This window comes from Nannobrachium achirus, assembly GCF_963921795.1.
Source record: "Nannobrachium achirus genome assembly, chromosome: 4".
Classification (NCBI taxonomy): domain Eukaryota; kingdom Metazoa; phylum Chordata; class Actinopteri; order Myctophiformes; family Myctophidae; genus Nannobrachium; species Nannobrachium achirus.
The window spans coordinates 7241416-7257521 of NC_137813.1; the positions used below are offsets into that span (position 1 = coordinate 7241416).

At 42.8% G+C, this 16106-nt stretch overlaps 1 long non-coding RNA gene across 1 annotated transcript; it reads left to right on the forward strand.

Annotated features, from left to right (window-relative positions):
- Positions 1 to 1706: 1706 nt before the first annotated feature.
- Positions 1707 to 15321, forward strand: LOC308283319. The gene is made up of 3 exons (XR_013961913.1): positions 1707 to 1894; positions 7454 to 7555; positions 15202 to 15321. It is a non-coding gene; the product is annotated as an uncharacterized lncRNA (long non-coding RNA).
- The last annotated feature ends 785 nt before the right edge of the window (positions 15322 to 16106 follow it).

The window sequence follows — 16106 nt, forward strand, 5'->3', positions numbered from 1 at the left end:
CATTAATAGAGAGCATTGATGGACTTGATCATTACACCAAAGGACAAAGAGATGGAGAATGAGTATTTCTTTAAGGATTGTAGCACAGTATTCAAGATCAAGTGTGTGTGTGTGTGTGTGTGTGTGTGTGTGTGTGTGTGTGTGTGTGTGTGTGTGTGTGTGTGTCTGATAGATGTGGTTGAGTTTGAAGTGTTTGAGAAGCAACAGCAGGATGGCAGAGATGGCCTTCACAATGATCTCTTTGTGGCGATTGACATCAACACAGAGTTTCATGCTCTGCAACACTGTGGTTCTGCAGCCACAAATACATGTTCCCATAAGTTCTACAGTTTCACTGGGATTGTGAGTGCATCACATTATCAACAGGCACATTAACAAACATTTAGGCTTGAGGCTGATTCTAAAACACCTTCTAAAGCCTGACCTAAGTTTTCTGAAACTACAAATAGTATTACAAATTTACAAAAACAAATGTTGCTACATACTGTACAGTACATGTACAACACAACAATGTGTTCCCATCCATAAAAGACTGTCACCACTTTAACCATTATTTTTTGGCTACTGGTATTCAAAAATAGCAGATCTACAAGGCAAGCTCATATCTGGGGGTCCCTGGGACATATTTTGAGATGGGGGTCAGCGGCAAAATACATATAATTTTGGGGGTCCTCGACATGAAAAGGTTAAAACTACATTAGGCAGCAGAAATTAAAAGAAAGGTCCAGCCAAGTTTGTGTTTACATTCAGATCTTTGAGCAATGGAGTATTTAAGTTATAACAATTTGTTGAAGGAGTACTTTGGTTGCGTCGTTTAAATCACACCCTATGTCTTGAATGCCATGGCCTCTTGTGTATTATTGCTTTAATTATTACATTGCAAGGAACAATGTAATAATTGCTCCCCCGACCCGACTCTGGATAAGCGGAATGTGGGTGTGAAACGAATCAATCAAAGATTTAAGTCATCTTTTTACTGGTTCATTTTTAACATTGGTTGGAGAGGTGGTTGCTGACATTACATAATTATCTTGTCTTTCTGTATTATAGCTGTAGGAAAGAAAGAACTTAGGAATACACTTGCAGTGGAGTGTTATTGGTCCAACTCTCAGAACCTCAGTCTGTGTATTTTTTTTCTTTTTAATATATATTTAGGGGGTCTTTTTCTGCCTTTATTGGTATACAATAGACTGACATGACATGGGGAGAGAGAAGCTTGTTAGGATCTTTACCAGCCTAGGTGCCCAGACTGCTACGCCAGCTGTCTGTGAATTAGGAGCCCAGGGCAGCCGATTTCCTCCGGAACAGCTGATGTCAACAATCAACCCCACATAAGGAGATTCCGAACGTTTCGCGCCGGTTCGGGAAAACCGCGCGTCGGGTCGGGTCGAGACCCGGCACTGCACTCCGTGCCGCGGCGGGGAACGCGCGTGCCGAATCTGAAGCCGGTGGGACGAACGGTTCTCGAGATACGCGGATTACAGACACACACACAGACAGACAGACAGACAGACAGACAGACAGACAGACACGCAGAGACTTCTCGCATTTATAGATAGATGACTGCAGGGTTACTCTTATTCTGAAGGGATCGACCACCGGACGTCTTACATTTGCCAAAACAGCGAGAAACATCCACCACGGGCCTCTGGTGTTAACGGGAGAGATAACGAAAGTCTGTGCTTATTATAACACTTATAATAATTTACCTTTGTGTAACGTGTGTCTAAGATTGCCTGTGCAAAGAGCTACCGGCTGGCTCCTGGTGAAGACTGCAGGAATTTACACGACACCAAGTTATTTTGTGGGCTAATGCTAATGCTAAGCTAGACAAACAGGAGAGATCCGAGCACTCAAAGAACACAACGGAGGAGAGCCAGGTCGTCAAATTAAGGTACTTTAATCATGATTCATGTTAACAAAACCATTTAAAAGACAACGTCTTTCTATTCATTTAATCAGGCCAGCTAGCTTCAAGTAGGCCTACACCTCAGACTAGCGAACTTACTGTTTTCTTTTTTGTTTTTCTTTACATATCTACTGCATAGTACTGTGTTCTATTTGTCTGTCATTCAATGTTATATGAGATACTTCAATGGTTTCCAGTGGAAATAAGCTTAGTCTTTTCATGGATCTCCTTTTAGTAGACCTTGTACCAGTGAACTGTACCGTCATGAAACTGTACCTTTTCCTATGCAAACTTCTAATAAAGTCTTCAATCAAAGCTCTGGTCCATCGCGTCAGCTATTGTTCCAAACGTAGGAGACGGTCTTTGAAGGAGCGCTCGTTTTATGGTTAGATATGTCACAGTTATTGTCCACGACATTGCAAGCGGCGCGAAGGCCAGCGGACCTTGGTCCTGCTCTTCGCTCCCGAGCGCCGCAGGCGCGAGTGCCCGAAGCCGTGGTGAATGCAATCATAGATATATATAAGAAAGGCTAGATGGCTCAAGGCAGCGTCGCTAACCCGCGGCCATCTTGGATCGGGGGTATGCTCTATTGTAGTGGATGATCAACACAAACAAAAATACTCTAGCTCGCTGAAATCTTGACGGATTTACTAACGGTTTGGTTTATTACAAACCTTATTAACGTGGCTATGATTCAGGCTGTTTGGACATGTTGAATTGCAGCTTTACATTTCGAAAAACGGTTTAATCACACATTATAGTTGTGACTACTTGTTATCAAGGCTGCATGAGACCACAATCGAGATTTCATTTATTATACAGGTTTTCCTGAGACCAATAACGATTTTATGACAACCTAATGTTGTGGATGTGGTAGTATTCATTAGCTGGCTAAGAGACAGGAGAGGTGCACCTATAGTATCTGAGTCCCTAGAAGGTCTTCTCTATTTTCACCACTAGGGGGAGGGTGGTCGGGGAGTCAGAAATGTATTACTCTTTCGTTTCAACACAACTTGTTGTGCATGAATTCCAACCTATTTATTATACCTGTTTCCAACATAGGGTTGGTTTGTTAAAAAACTTCTTACATTTAGATACATTATGATATAGGACATTGCTGGCTTTGTGTTTACAGAAATATGCCCTACAGAAACTAATGGAGAGTCCAGATGGTTTTGATTATTGTATTTATTTATTTACACAAATTGTGTTCGTCTTAAAAAAAAAAAACAAAAAAAAAAAAACGTGAACCTTGAAGCCCCATCACAGAATGTCAACATGACACATATTGTTATAGCCTACATCAAATACATATATTTTAATGTTATTTATTATAGAATAAAATAAATATTACTATTACAAATAAATTGAATTATGAAATGTTTAATATATAAATATTGATTTAATATAAATGTATAGAGTTGCTTTACCTATCTACTTATTGTGTTATTTTATTTTTATATTAAATACATGGATATAATTATTCGTAGGTATGCAGGAAAAATAACCACATCTCTGACGTTTATAACAAACCAAACCGTTGGAAAATCTGTGGAAAATTGAGCAAACTATGATCATTTAATTAATACATGCACAATAGACATCAATGTTATTACTGGGCGAGCGGGCCCGAAACAAGATGGCCGCCGCGTGGCGACGTCAGTCTCCATTGGCCAACAGCGTGCGTAAGCCATCTAGCCTTCTTATATATATCTATGAATGCAATCGTTATATTTACGGCCTGGGCAAGCCCACCATAAACGCCCGTGCAGTCCAAGTGACCACAGCCGAGCGCTCCAGACCTCCGCTCCAGCCAATCACAAGCCGCGCCTTCTAATTTATGCAACCCCGTCTCCTACGGTAGGAATACTCGCTCCCGGTGACGCTCTGACAGACCCGTCGGAAAGAAGAATAGACCGCGTTTTCTCAGCCCCTACCAGCGCTCAACTTCAGTCAAAATAAACAAAACTACTTCACTACTCACCAAACCAAAGGTAGTTTTGCGTTTTTGAAAGTCTATTCTCCGCGGTGGTGAGCCCCTCAGCATCCCACCTACTCTGTAAAATACATTACTTTTGTCATGTAATAAAACGCACCCACCTCGAGCCACCCAGCGGCCACCACAGACACAATGGTTCACAACCCGGAAATAAGCGGCGGTCAAGTTGGATGCACTTTATTTCATGCCAAAAATAGTTTATGTTGCAGATTGGGTGGGGTGCTGAGGGGCTCACCACCGTGGAGAATAGACTTTCAACAACGCAAAACTACCTTTGGTTTGGTGAGTAGTGAAGTAGTTTAGTTTATTTTGACTTAAGTTGAGCGCTCGTAGGGGCTGAGAAAACGCAGTCTATTCATTTGCCGACGGGTCTGTCAGAGCGTCACCAGGAGGTGACGCGATGGACCAGAGCTAACCTCAGACTAGAGCAGGGGTCTTCAATGTTTTCAGTCCAATGACCCCTTCGCTTTAATTGATTGATTGAAGACTTCATTAGAAGTTTGCATATGAAAAGGTGCAGTTTCATGACGGTACAGTTCACTGGTACAAGTTCTACTAAAAGGAGATCCTAGAAAAGACTAAGCTTATTTCCATAGGAAACCATTGAAGTATCTCGCAGGGACCCCCACAACCTTATCATAGATTCCATTTAGTCTCATTGTTTGACAGCACAATCATCAGTGTATTTCGATTCATGACCAATTTGTGTTTTCAGATATTTAACCACTTGAACTGTTATCTGTCAATACTTAAAGGACCAGGTCACCTCTGGGACAACCATATCTTATTTTATTGTTGTGTGGGACACGATCAACACAATCCTGAATTCTTTTTTTTGTGTTCAATCTGTATTTTTAGATATGTTAGTATTTCAGCATGCTACAACTGGTCATATGATGCATTTTACATCATATAACCAGTTGTAGCATGCTGAAATCAGTTGAAATACTAAAATATCTAAAAACACAGATTGAACACAAAAAATAACTCAGGATTGTGTTGATCGTGTCCCAAACAACAATCAAATAAGATCTGGTTGTCCCAGAGGTGACCTGGTCCTTTAATAAACGTATTTCACTCTGTAATTAAACAGCTCTTTTCCCCTCTACAACAAAGCTCTTTGCCAAACATAGCCGATCTACAAGCTCACAATGTCGTAGATCAGCTATTTTTGGCTAAAGTTATCAGAATAAGGACACTAGGTTTCAAGTGGTTAATATACAAAAATAGTGGAAAAAATGTTATCTATCACACAAAGATTTGGAGGACCCCCTATAGTAACTCTGAGGACGGTGGGGGTCCGGACCCCCTGTTAAAGACCCTTGGACTTGAGATCCTTACCCAATGTGGGGTGTTAAATTGTGTTTGTGTGCTTTTTGAGCAGTGGTCACAACGTCTCCTAAGTTTGAGTATGTGTGTAGGTTTGTTTGTTGAAATGTATGGTATGCGTGTGTGTATGTGTAGCCACTGGTGACCAAGTGGCGCTGTTGTGTCTCAAACACACACACACGCGCACACACACGCGTGCACACACACACACACACACACACACACACACACACACACACACACACACACACACACACACAGGAAAAGCATGGCCGAGACAGTTTTGCACCTTGTCTGACGTCCGTCAGTCTGTGAACAGCTAATGTCTGGTGTCAATGCTATAATGGCATCAACAACTGTGCACTCACACCCCCTGGGTGCTAGAGCAAACTCTAATTTATCCAAACATCACACAAATTGGTACATTTTTCACATCCTTATGTTAGACTTATGTGGGAAAAATAATAACAAATTTCAGATAGTTTACAGTTTAGGCATTTAGCAGACGCTTTTAATCCAAAGCGACTTACAATAAGCAGATAAAACATCACAATAATAAACAAGATAATATGTCAGTACATCAACAGCAATATAACACATGAAAATGAATATCTATCTAAAAAAAAACAATATAATCAGTAAAGAAAAAAGCTTCTAAAAAACTAAAAACAAATGCTAACTAACTTCATGTATGGTCATTAATTTTTCAGTAGTGCTAAGGGTTTAGGTGGAGTCTGAAAAGGTGAGTCTTCAGGCCACTGCGAAAGCTAGCGAGTGAGTCCGTTGTTCTAAGTGCGACAGGGAGTTTATTCCACAACTTGGGGGCCAGGAGGGCAAACTGTCTCAGACAAGTGGATTTTTGCCCTGGGGTTTTTAGCTAGGGTTCTGTCAGCATCCCTGTGTTGGCTGATCTAAGTGAACGGGTGGGGGTGTAGGGGTTGATCAAGTTTTGGAGGTATGGAGGAGCCATACCTTTGGCTGCTTTGAAGGTCATTATCAGTGTTTTGTATTCAGTGTGGGCCGCAACCGGGAGCCAGTGGAGGCTGCGAAGAAGGGGAGAGACATGAGAACTTTGGCTGGTTGAAGACCAGTCGTGCCGTGGCATTTTGGATCAGTTGGAGAGGTTTAAGTGCACATGCCGATGAATAAACAAATCGGTCATAATTAGTGTTGCCCGATCACGTGATCGGGATCGGCTGCCGATATGGTAATTTTTTATAAGATCGGAGATCGGGAAAAAAATATCAAAAACTTTAAAAAAAAAATGTTTTTTCTGGGAGTAGTGAAAGTTACAGGTAAGGTGAATGCGATATGAAACATAAGCTTACCATAATCACAGTAATCCTTAATCATTTTCAATCATATTCAAGGGCTTTTGGAGAAATGAGACAGACAGAGAGCCCTGCAGAGGGGAGGTGATTGTTCAGACTCTGTGTCCAGCTGGCAGCTGATGCCAATAAGTAGTAACGGCCCCTTGTTAATGGATCAAAGGAAGGCAATTATGTATCTCTGCACTGTCAACTAGCTGCTACAGATGCATACTTTTCAAGCAGACTGGTTAATTGGTTCTTAACTTATTTAGTTTCAACTTTAAAAATGGCCAATATTTAACCAGTTTTTATATAGTTTGTGTGTGACGTGTGGCTGGAGACAGTTATAGGCCTATATGTGGTTATGAAGAAGTTTACTGAGGTTTTAGACATATTTTAGTTTGTTCAACACAGGATATTTAAATGTAATACTTTGTTTCGTTTTGTAAAGAAAAGTAATAGAATTATGTTCTCATTGCACTATTCTGCTCTTGATTTGATTTAGTGTGCATGGTTATTTTTTCTTAATGCCCTGCCAAAAGATCGGATCGGGAAAGATCGGGATCGAATCCGAACCAATAATATTTGATCGGGATCGAATCGGGAGCAAAAAAACGTGATCGGGGATAATGTCCTGATAACTAACCACACACTAATACATCTTGGACAATATTTCTCTTTTTTCCTCATCTGACTTCTTGAAACAAGTTGTAGCTTGGGGATGTTGATTGCTGTCTTTAAAATATCAATCTCGTCTATGCATTTATGGTCCATAAGATCTCCTCTATGCATTTATGGTCCATAAGATAGAGAGTTGGGCTTAGATAACCTATTGCCTTTACCTTAAGGAAACACTATTGTTATTCTCCACTTGTTAAAGCTCTTATTCACTTCACTTCATTTCAGACCAGTGTGTGGAGTCCAGACTGCAGGTGAAGATGAACTCTCCAGACTCAGCCAATGACGTCTCTATTAAACAGAAGGAACCTGAAGACCACCCTCACCTCAGTACGTATTTTCTAGGGCTGACCCCAAAAAATCGAATATTCGAACGCTCGTTCGATGGCACTGGATTCGAACTTGAAAAATCAATTCGAATAATCGGCCGTTTGTCCTTTGGTGGGGCCGCGTGCCTTAGCTTGTGCCTCGCTCCACTCCAGTCCAGGGTGATAGCGTCACCTCCTCCTCACACACGTGTTAACATTAACAACAAGCCGACAACAACAAGAGCGAGCATGAAGCCATCATAATGGTTGCCGATAATTAAAAAAAGAAAAGAAAAGGCAGCGCGCGGTGACAGATAAAGCCCAGGACACCAATGTCTGAGTAACATCATCACCCATGCAACTATGCGATGTGGTTACCGAGTGCACTCCGACATGTCGCCTTTCCGACAGAACTAACCCTATCTCTAACCCTAACCTCACAGGAGGTGTCGCCACTCCGACAATAAGAGGTCACTCTAGGAGTGGCGGCATGTCGGAATGGAGAGAGCCTCCCGTGGTTACCCATTTCTGTGTCAAGCCCCCAACACCAATGTCGGTGTAACATCCATGCATGCTGTTGTTGTCGTCCTGACCGAGACACAAGCTTGTTCTTCATCAGGAAAAAAACAGTGAAAATTGGACTTTCCAAAACGGACCCCGTCACCCATCGATCCCGTTTTGAAGAGGAAAGAAGAGCTTAAAACCAACTTGTTAGGTGGTGTTGATGATGACAGGTTTATATCCGATCTGCAAACTCAAAACTAGTTGTCTGACTGTTGCTGTTGCAGCTGCAACGAGACTACCCAGCCGCAGACTCCTGTAGCCCATGGAGCTCAATGGGAGACAGGAAGCTCAATGGGAGGCAGGAAGTGACCTCATTCCTCCAAGGCAGAGGAGCACAGACGACAGCCAAGAGGGCACCTCCACAAGGCAGAGACGTCACGTGACCTCCACAAGCGGCAAGAAGTCACTTGCGCACTTTTTTTATTTTATTTTCTGCTCATAAAGTGTATTTTACAGCGTGGATGGGGTGCTGAGAGGTTGGCCACTCTCGAGAATACACTTTCAACAACACAAAATAACCTTTGTTTTTGTGAATAGCGAAGTAGTTTAGTTTATTTTGACTAGAGTGTAGCACTAGTAGGGCAGTGGAATTCTTGGTCCTGTGTTAGAGGCTGCTTCCTTGCAGAGCGTGAGGGAGACCCTGGACCAGTCCAGCTGCTAACCCATAGTGCTAACCCTGCAGCGCCGTTCGTCTTCATGTTTCGAAGTAACACATGGATATAAAAGGCTTTACACCAGGGTTCTTCAACAGGGGGTCTGTGACTCCTAGGGGGTCCGCGGGGATACTGGGGTCCCCGAAATTGTTGAACAATAATAATAATAATTATATAAAATCTATATCTGTATTGTTTTTTTAAAAAGAAAGAAAAAATAATATTTTGTCTTTAAATATAAAATATCTGCCTCTTGAATAGCTTGTTTACATGATTATTGTGTAATTGGCAGATTGTTTGTGCTAGATTGATAGTATTGACATTGGTTGTCAGTTAATAAACTATGTTTATAAATGGCAGTGGTACATGCATGTTTAAAATAAAAGCATGATCATATTCATCTATTATTTTAATAGCATATTATTGAATGCACAATATGTTTATACACATGAAACACAATGGTATACATACAGTAAATATACAATATGTTAGCCCCACGGCCACGAGCTTGGGTATCCGCTATAGATGCGGTGGACGGGCTGGGTTTGGCCGTTTCGGCCGGGTTTTTTCGGGCTGCGAGGTGGTCCGCGGGGGTCCCCGAGCGTGGGGGACCCCTCGGGGACCCCCTGGGAGCCGGACCCGTCCCTGCAGGTGGCTCTGGGGCCGAGCTGTGGCCGTATTTCCGCCGCCTGCAGTACCGCGGTGCGTCCGCCAGGCGGCGCTCCACCACGGCTGGCTCCGGGGCCCCGAGCCGGACGCGTGGGTACCTAGTCTCGCGTAGCCAGACAACTATTCCACAATCTCTGAATGCTATATAGAGTCTGGAACAGCAGCTCCAGAACGGCGAGTATCGAAAACGGGCATTAAAGTTCACAAATCTATATTTTAAAATGTCATTTCTGCTAAGCAGCAAGCTAAACATGCTTATATGATTTTTATTTATATAATGATAAATATTTGTGGGATGTGAGACGGAAGCGGAAGTGACGAGGGCTTCACTTCCGCTTTGACCGGGTACTCATCGTTCTTCTCTTGATGCGCCAGACTGTATGCTGGGAGCATTTGACCAAATCGCGGAGGCAACAGTCTGGCCACGCGAGACTAGTGGGTACCAGTCCCGCCTCGAACGGTCGCTCCTAGCCCGAGCTAGGTCCGTTCCAAGGAGCCCCTGGGCTGATCTCCCCTGTCCCTGCCTTTGAAAAACTCTCCCGCACAAAGTGGGAACACCCTCCGTCACGGAGGTATAGAGTCCGCTGCTGGGTGGCGCCCCCCCCAGGAGGGTGTCCCAAGTCGGGCTGAGGGTCCGGCACGTCGGCCCTGGTGCTCTGGGGGTCCGCGGACCCTCCGTCACGGAGGTATAGAGGCCGGCTCTGGGCGGAAAGTGGCCGAGGAGGGTGTCCCAGGTCGGGCTAGAGGGTGTGGAGAGTCAGAGTCGGCCCTGGAGCCTTGTGGAGGTGACGTCACATCCTGCCAAGCGTTGAGGTGCGTCACATCCTGCCTGTTGTCGAGGTGAGGTCCGCCCATATGTCTGCATCCAGGGGCTCCTCAGCTGCAACGCGTTACAGACATTACATGATTATGTCAATCCTACCTTACTGAAAAAACACATTTCTTATAGAAAACATTTGTATCATATTCTTCTTCTTCTTCTTCCTCGTTGTATTGTTGTTTTTATTGTGCAAATAGGGAGCCGTATTAAGGGAAAAACCAGACGTGTCTTCCCTTTTTTAATTGGGTAAAAAAGCGAACACATATCGTTTAACAGCGGTTATCGGTTAAAGACCCAATGAAATGACTATTTTGGGTATTTTATTTTGAAGTTTCAGTTTGAAAAGGAAGCCAGTGTGTTTCTGAACCAATCCGAGGGGACCAGCCCTTCAGGCGATGGGATTTAAAATCTGAGTAATGGGAGTAATGGGAGCCAACAATGGGAAACAAACAGGTGAATGTAATCAAAGGTTCATTTATATGCAAGCGGACCTGTCTATGTCATCACTTTTTTGAATTTCTGTTCACAGGAAGTAATTAAGAATGGCCTATTTAGGGACCTTTGATATAAAAATACAAAAAAATAATATTTTCTATTTTTTAGGCATCTAGTGTGAGGTATGGCCATATTATCACTACAGATATGCTCTAAAAGTGTGAAAAACTTGTTTTTGATTTCACCCTGTCTTTAAGCTTTTGTATTTGCTCCCTAGAGCATGACGTACTGTATGTCTAGAAATTATTTTGTGTTGCGCCCCGGCCTAGGGGAACCTTCTGGTGCAACACAACAATGAACTCCCTCCTCCTTCCCAGTCCCCAAACACATGATTTATTCTTAGATTGACAGAAAACAGTGATGTTACCTCAGAGTGGGGCCGGAATATAAAATTCTAATCAAAAGAAGTTTTAAGAAACACAGGATAAGATGTTAATTTCCTTTGTGCAGGCACATGCGTGAGAGTGTGCGTGTATGTGTGTGTGTTTTAATCTAGGACGCATCATCAGTAGTGTTCCTCCAGGTCTTAGGGTGTTTCGGCCATTATACACTATAAACCCTCTCCGGAGGCGGCCAGCTCAGGTTGATCAGTCCCCGAACTTGCGTCATTTCCAATTAGTCATGAGAGAATCGTTCATCTTATGGATGGCAGACTTCTCCTCAGAAAACCTATGCTTCAACAAACTAGCACCAAACACACAACAAAAAGGCAAACCCTACATTATCATGTCTGTGTTTCACCCATATTAACACTGACAGCTAAAAACACTCTAACATAGTATTGGTGTGGTTGGAAGCTGGCAAAATGTTATACTTTTTGAAATGTTTAACCTTTTATATTGTCTTATATTCATCATTGAAATACAACCCCATATGGATGCTATGGTTCAAGTGGTAAACCTCAAATCATCATGCTTATCATGAAAAGCCTGTCAAATAGCTGTGTTATCTAACACATGGTCAATATCACATACCCATTTCTAGAGCTCTCACCTCCTACGAAGATACCCCCCCCAAAAAAAGGTTTTAATAGTTTTCAACTACTGCCAAACTCTAACCAGGAAAGTATTGCTTTCATGGCGGGAGGTCACTAGCCTGACACTCCATTATTCAGTCTGAAAGTTTTTGCCAGACCCATGAAATGGGTAGGCCTACATAAGCAAATGTCGGTCTGTCCGGGTTTTCTATATAAAGGGTATATATGATGATGACATGATGATGACATGCCTACAAAAGGCATGATGTCATAAATGATGATGACAGACAGGGGGTCTGGCACAACCAGGTTGACCTGGTCTAGTTCCATCTACAACAGTTTCTGGGATGGGTGTTGCCAAAGAGGTAGTCTTCTGCGATTGGTTCACTGCCTGACCAATCACAACAGTAGCAATGCAGATGACGGGGACAGACTCCCATTCCGACGACCCACCTTTTCGAACACACTTCGACACACCGCCACTTCGACACGCCCCCTTTTCAACACCCCACCAGTCCGACCCGACGGAAAACCCCCTTGGACCCCTGCCCGCACCCTTTTTTTTCCGTTTGGCTCTTGGAGCTAATGGGGTCAGGCTGCCATGCTAGTCATTAATTAATAATCCTCCTTTATTTACATCTGTCTCCTTTATAAAAATAAAATACAATTGTTCATCAATCTCATTGATGTCCTTTCATGAAACCAAACAGCACCGCTTTCTTTTTTTTATGTCTCCAATTACTTCTGCCCACTTGGAATCAGTTTTAACCTATGGTTTTAACCCAGTCCCAGAACTCAAGCAATTTCAATCGTACAAAGGTATCTCTATACTATAGCCTATCTGAAGTTATGATTTGAATAATTACCCACTCAATAAAATGCTATATGTTGAAATGTAACAGTTGGATCAGCGGATCAGCTTGCATGCGTCCAGAACTCGTGGTATAACTATACTTCCCCATTTTATAGCTGATCGAAAACAAAAGCTCTCAACGCATCACAGACACCTTGTGTTCACTGCGCTTCGAAAAGATCCAATGTAAAATGGGTTGGTTCTATCCATGCGCACGTATATTGTCTCCAAAAACGGCCTGGCTATGTTTATGGGCACATACTGTATATATATAATATATATTATACTGTAGATGAAATATAAAGGTTTCAGAAACACTGGTCTAAACAATGTTGAAGTAAATAAGTGTCTTTCTTAAATTATAGACACAATGGCAATCACTAAGGTGTGTGTGTGACAAGATGTGCCTAGACCTATACAGGACCACCCTGTAGACAATATGCCTTCCGGTTGGTTCCAAGATTTCTAACGGAAGTGCTGCGTTTGACGGAAGTTACGTTAGGGGAAAACCGGGGAAGCTCACACGGCGGAAGTTGAACGCTTTCTGCCTTATATTGTCACCAGGCTTTTCTCTTTGCAGATGAGTAAAGTCTGGCTATGCGAGGCTAATACAGGACAGTTAAAGTTAATAATATAAATATATTTGGGAATGAACCCCCCAAAAAAGCAATAAACATAAATACTTGCTTATTATTTCAAATAATAAACAATTTGGTGTAGGGCTTCAGCCAATGAATCAAAGCAGTCCGACACATCGTGGTCCATCTCCAACTGGGATAGAGTTGTTAACTCCCAGCTGGTAGATCAAACAAAGAGTTGTGCCCATTAAGCGACACGCTGTACCTAATGGCCAATCTGAACTTCAAAGGAAAAGAGATTACGTAAACTGCACGGGAGATTATCGGAGCAAGGGATTGACGTGGGTGGGCTGTTGACTACTGTTAAATAGCCTACTTCCACGGTTCCACCGCAGACAGACAAGTGTCTGTTCTGTTATAGTGGCCATGGCCATTCAATCATGATTTCCCGTATAGGCCTATGTCTTTTAACACATTACCGCGGTGCTGGCGGATTTGGATCAATCAAGTATAATTATTAATTTGTGGATAACTGCGGATGAAATAATGCAGGAAATAAATTATTACATAATTTATCTATCAGCAAAAACCTGAATCTCTGAATGCTTGTGTCTGTGTGAGTGTTATTTTGAATCATTTGTTCATTTTTCACACCAGTCCACAATAAAACGAAACAGCTGTGACCGTTACCACCACTCGGATTGGCATCACAACGTGCCTCGTCGCACTCATTACCTTACCTTTATGGTAGCGCTGCGCTAAAAAGTTGAATCTCGTTCATAGATCCTTCGTGCATATTGCAAAGACGTTAGGCCTAAGTTACACTTCCTACTATTAAACTGTGTGTGTGTGTTTGTTTCTCTCTTGCTCTTGCTCGCTTTCTCTCTCTGAGTGTCTGTCTGTCTGTCTGACTGCATCAGCGCACCGCAGCAGAAAAAAAGACGAACATACATTCCGTAGGCTAAATCAATGCATTTCTGGGAATACAAGAAAATATAATATACAAGAAAATAATAATAATTTGACATATGGAAGTAATGGAAGATGTGGTGACGGATGGTGCGGATTTATACATTGGATAAATATAATTAATGCGGTTGGATAATGGGCGGATAATTAATTTGCGCAGATGGATTCGGATGACCTCAAAAGCCTATCCGCACATCACTAGCACCTAACATCCCTGTTTAGGCCTACTATAGAAAAGTGGGGACACCCCGCCATTCCGACCCATTGAAATCAATTGTCGGAAAGCCGACGTGTCGGAGTGCCGGGGTGTAACCGTAGATGACGCAGTGTTGTTATGTGGCTGGCTACTAGTGGCTAGCCTGTTGCTTGCTACTTGGTTGATAACCAAAGAAACAGGGAGAATAGGAGCGCTACAAACTAGTAATCAAACACTAACACTAAAACATGTCTGCTACTGACGTTTCATTGCGAGATCGATACGATCGTATGTTACCGCAGCGGGCGACACGATGTACCGCGAATGTGCGGTATGGAACGGCGCCGGCACTGCGTTATTTGGAATCACACATGAGTTCTAGAAAAATCCTACCCGCGCTGATCACAGGCCCCGACGTAATCGAGTTGAAGCGACGCTGATTTCCAAACGAGGAAAACCTCTTCAATGAGAGCACCACCAGACCCCTGAATCGCCGAAACAAACATTTAAAGGGGTGTGGCTAGCGATTCAGGGTCTGGTACTAGGCTAGGATGTCACTGCTTCAATTTCCTGATGTCACGCACATGGCAGCTTGATCTGTGTGACAGACCAACCCTGTTCCTAGATGCTTTGGCCTACAGCATGTGGTGCAATGTTTCTTTTGTACTGCATATAAAATGATGCCTATTGCATATTGATTGATTGATTCTATTACCATAATTAATTTATCGGGCAATATAACTAAATATATTGATTCCGGTTTCAAGAACAACCTGTACTAATTTGATAACTGTTTGGTCAGCCTTAGTAAGTAATAGCTATGTGCATGGAGGATGGAAAATAGATTTACGTTTTAGGAACCCAGTGTTCACTGTTGTTATCTTTCTGCTCCTAGACATCCTGCACATGGTTGTGTGTAAAGAGGAGGATCCTTCTGAACAGGAGAGGAGCTCCAGTCTGCTTCAGGAGGAACCAGAGCCTCCACACATTAAAGAGGAACAGGAGGATCCAGAGCCTCCACACATTAAAGAGGAACAGGAGGAACCAGAGCCTCCACACATTAAAGAGGAACAGGAGGAACCAGAGCCTCCACACAATAAAGAGGAACAGGAGGAGATACTTCAAAGAACAGAGGAGCCTGAGGGATCAACGTTGACAATACTAGCAGGGAAAAGTGAAGAAATCTCTTCACGCTGCTGTGAGGTTGAAGTTGAACTTGAATCTGACTCTGAAGTCACTGAAGACGATGATGATTGGGGGGAGAAAAGTGGAGATGTCTACGCTGGACAAAAACCTTTCCACTGTGAACATTGTGAAAAGAGTTTCAGCTTTTCATCTCAACTGAAGAGTCACCAGCTTATCCACACTGGAGGAAAACCTTTTCAATGTAAACAATGTGCCAAGAGTTTCAGTAAGTCAAGTAAGCTGAAGATACACCAGCGTATCCACACCGGAGAAAAACCTTTCCAATGTAAACATTGTGACAAGAGTTTCAGACGGTCAGAGGAACTGAAGACACACCAGCGTGTCCACACTGGAGGAAAACCTTTTCAATGTGAACATTGTGACAAGAGTTTCAGTCAGTCAAACAACCTGAAGACACATCAGCGTATCCACACTGGAGAAAAACCTTTCCACTGTAAACATTGTGACAAGAGTTTCAGTCAGTCAAACAACCTGAAGACACATCAGCGTATCCACACTGGAGAAAAACCTTTCCAATGTAAACATTGTGACAAGAGTTTCAGTAAGTCAAACAACCTGAAGAAACACCAGCTTATCCACACTGGACAAAAACCC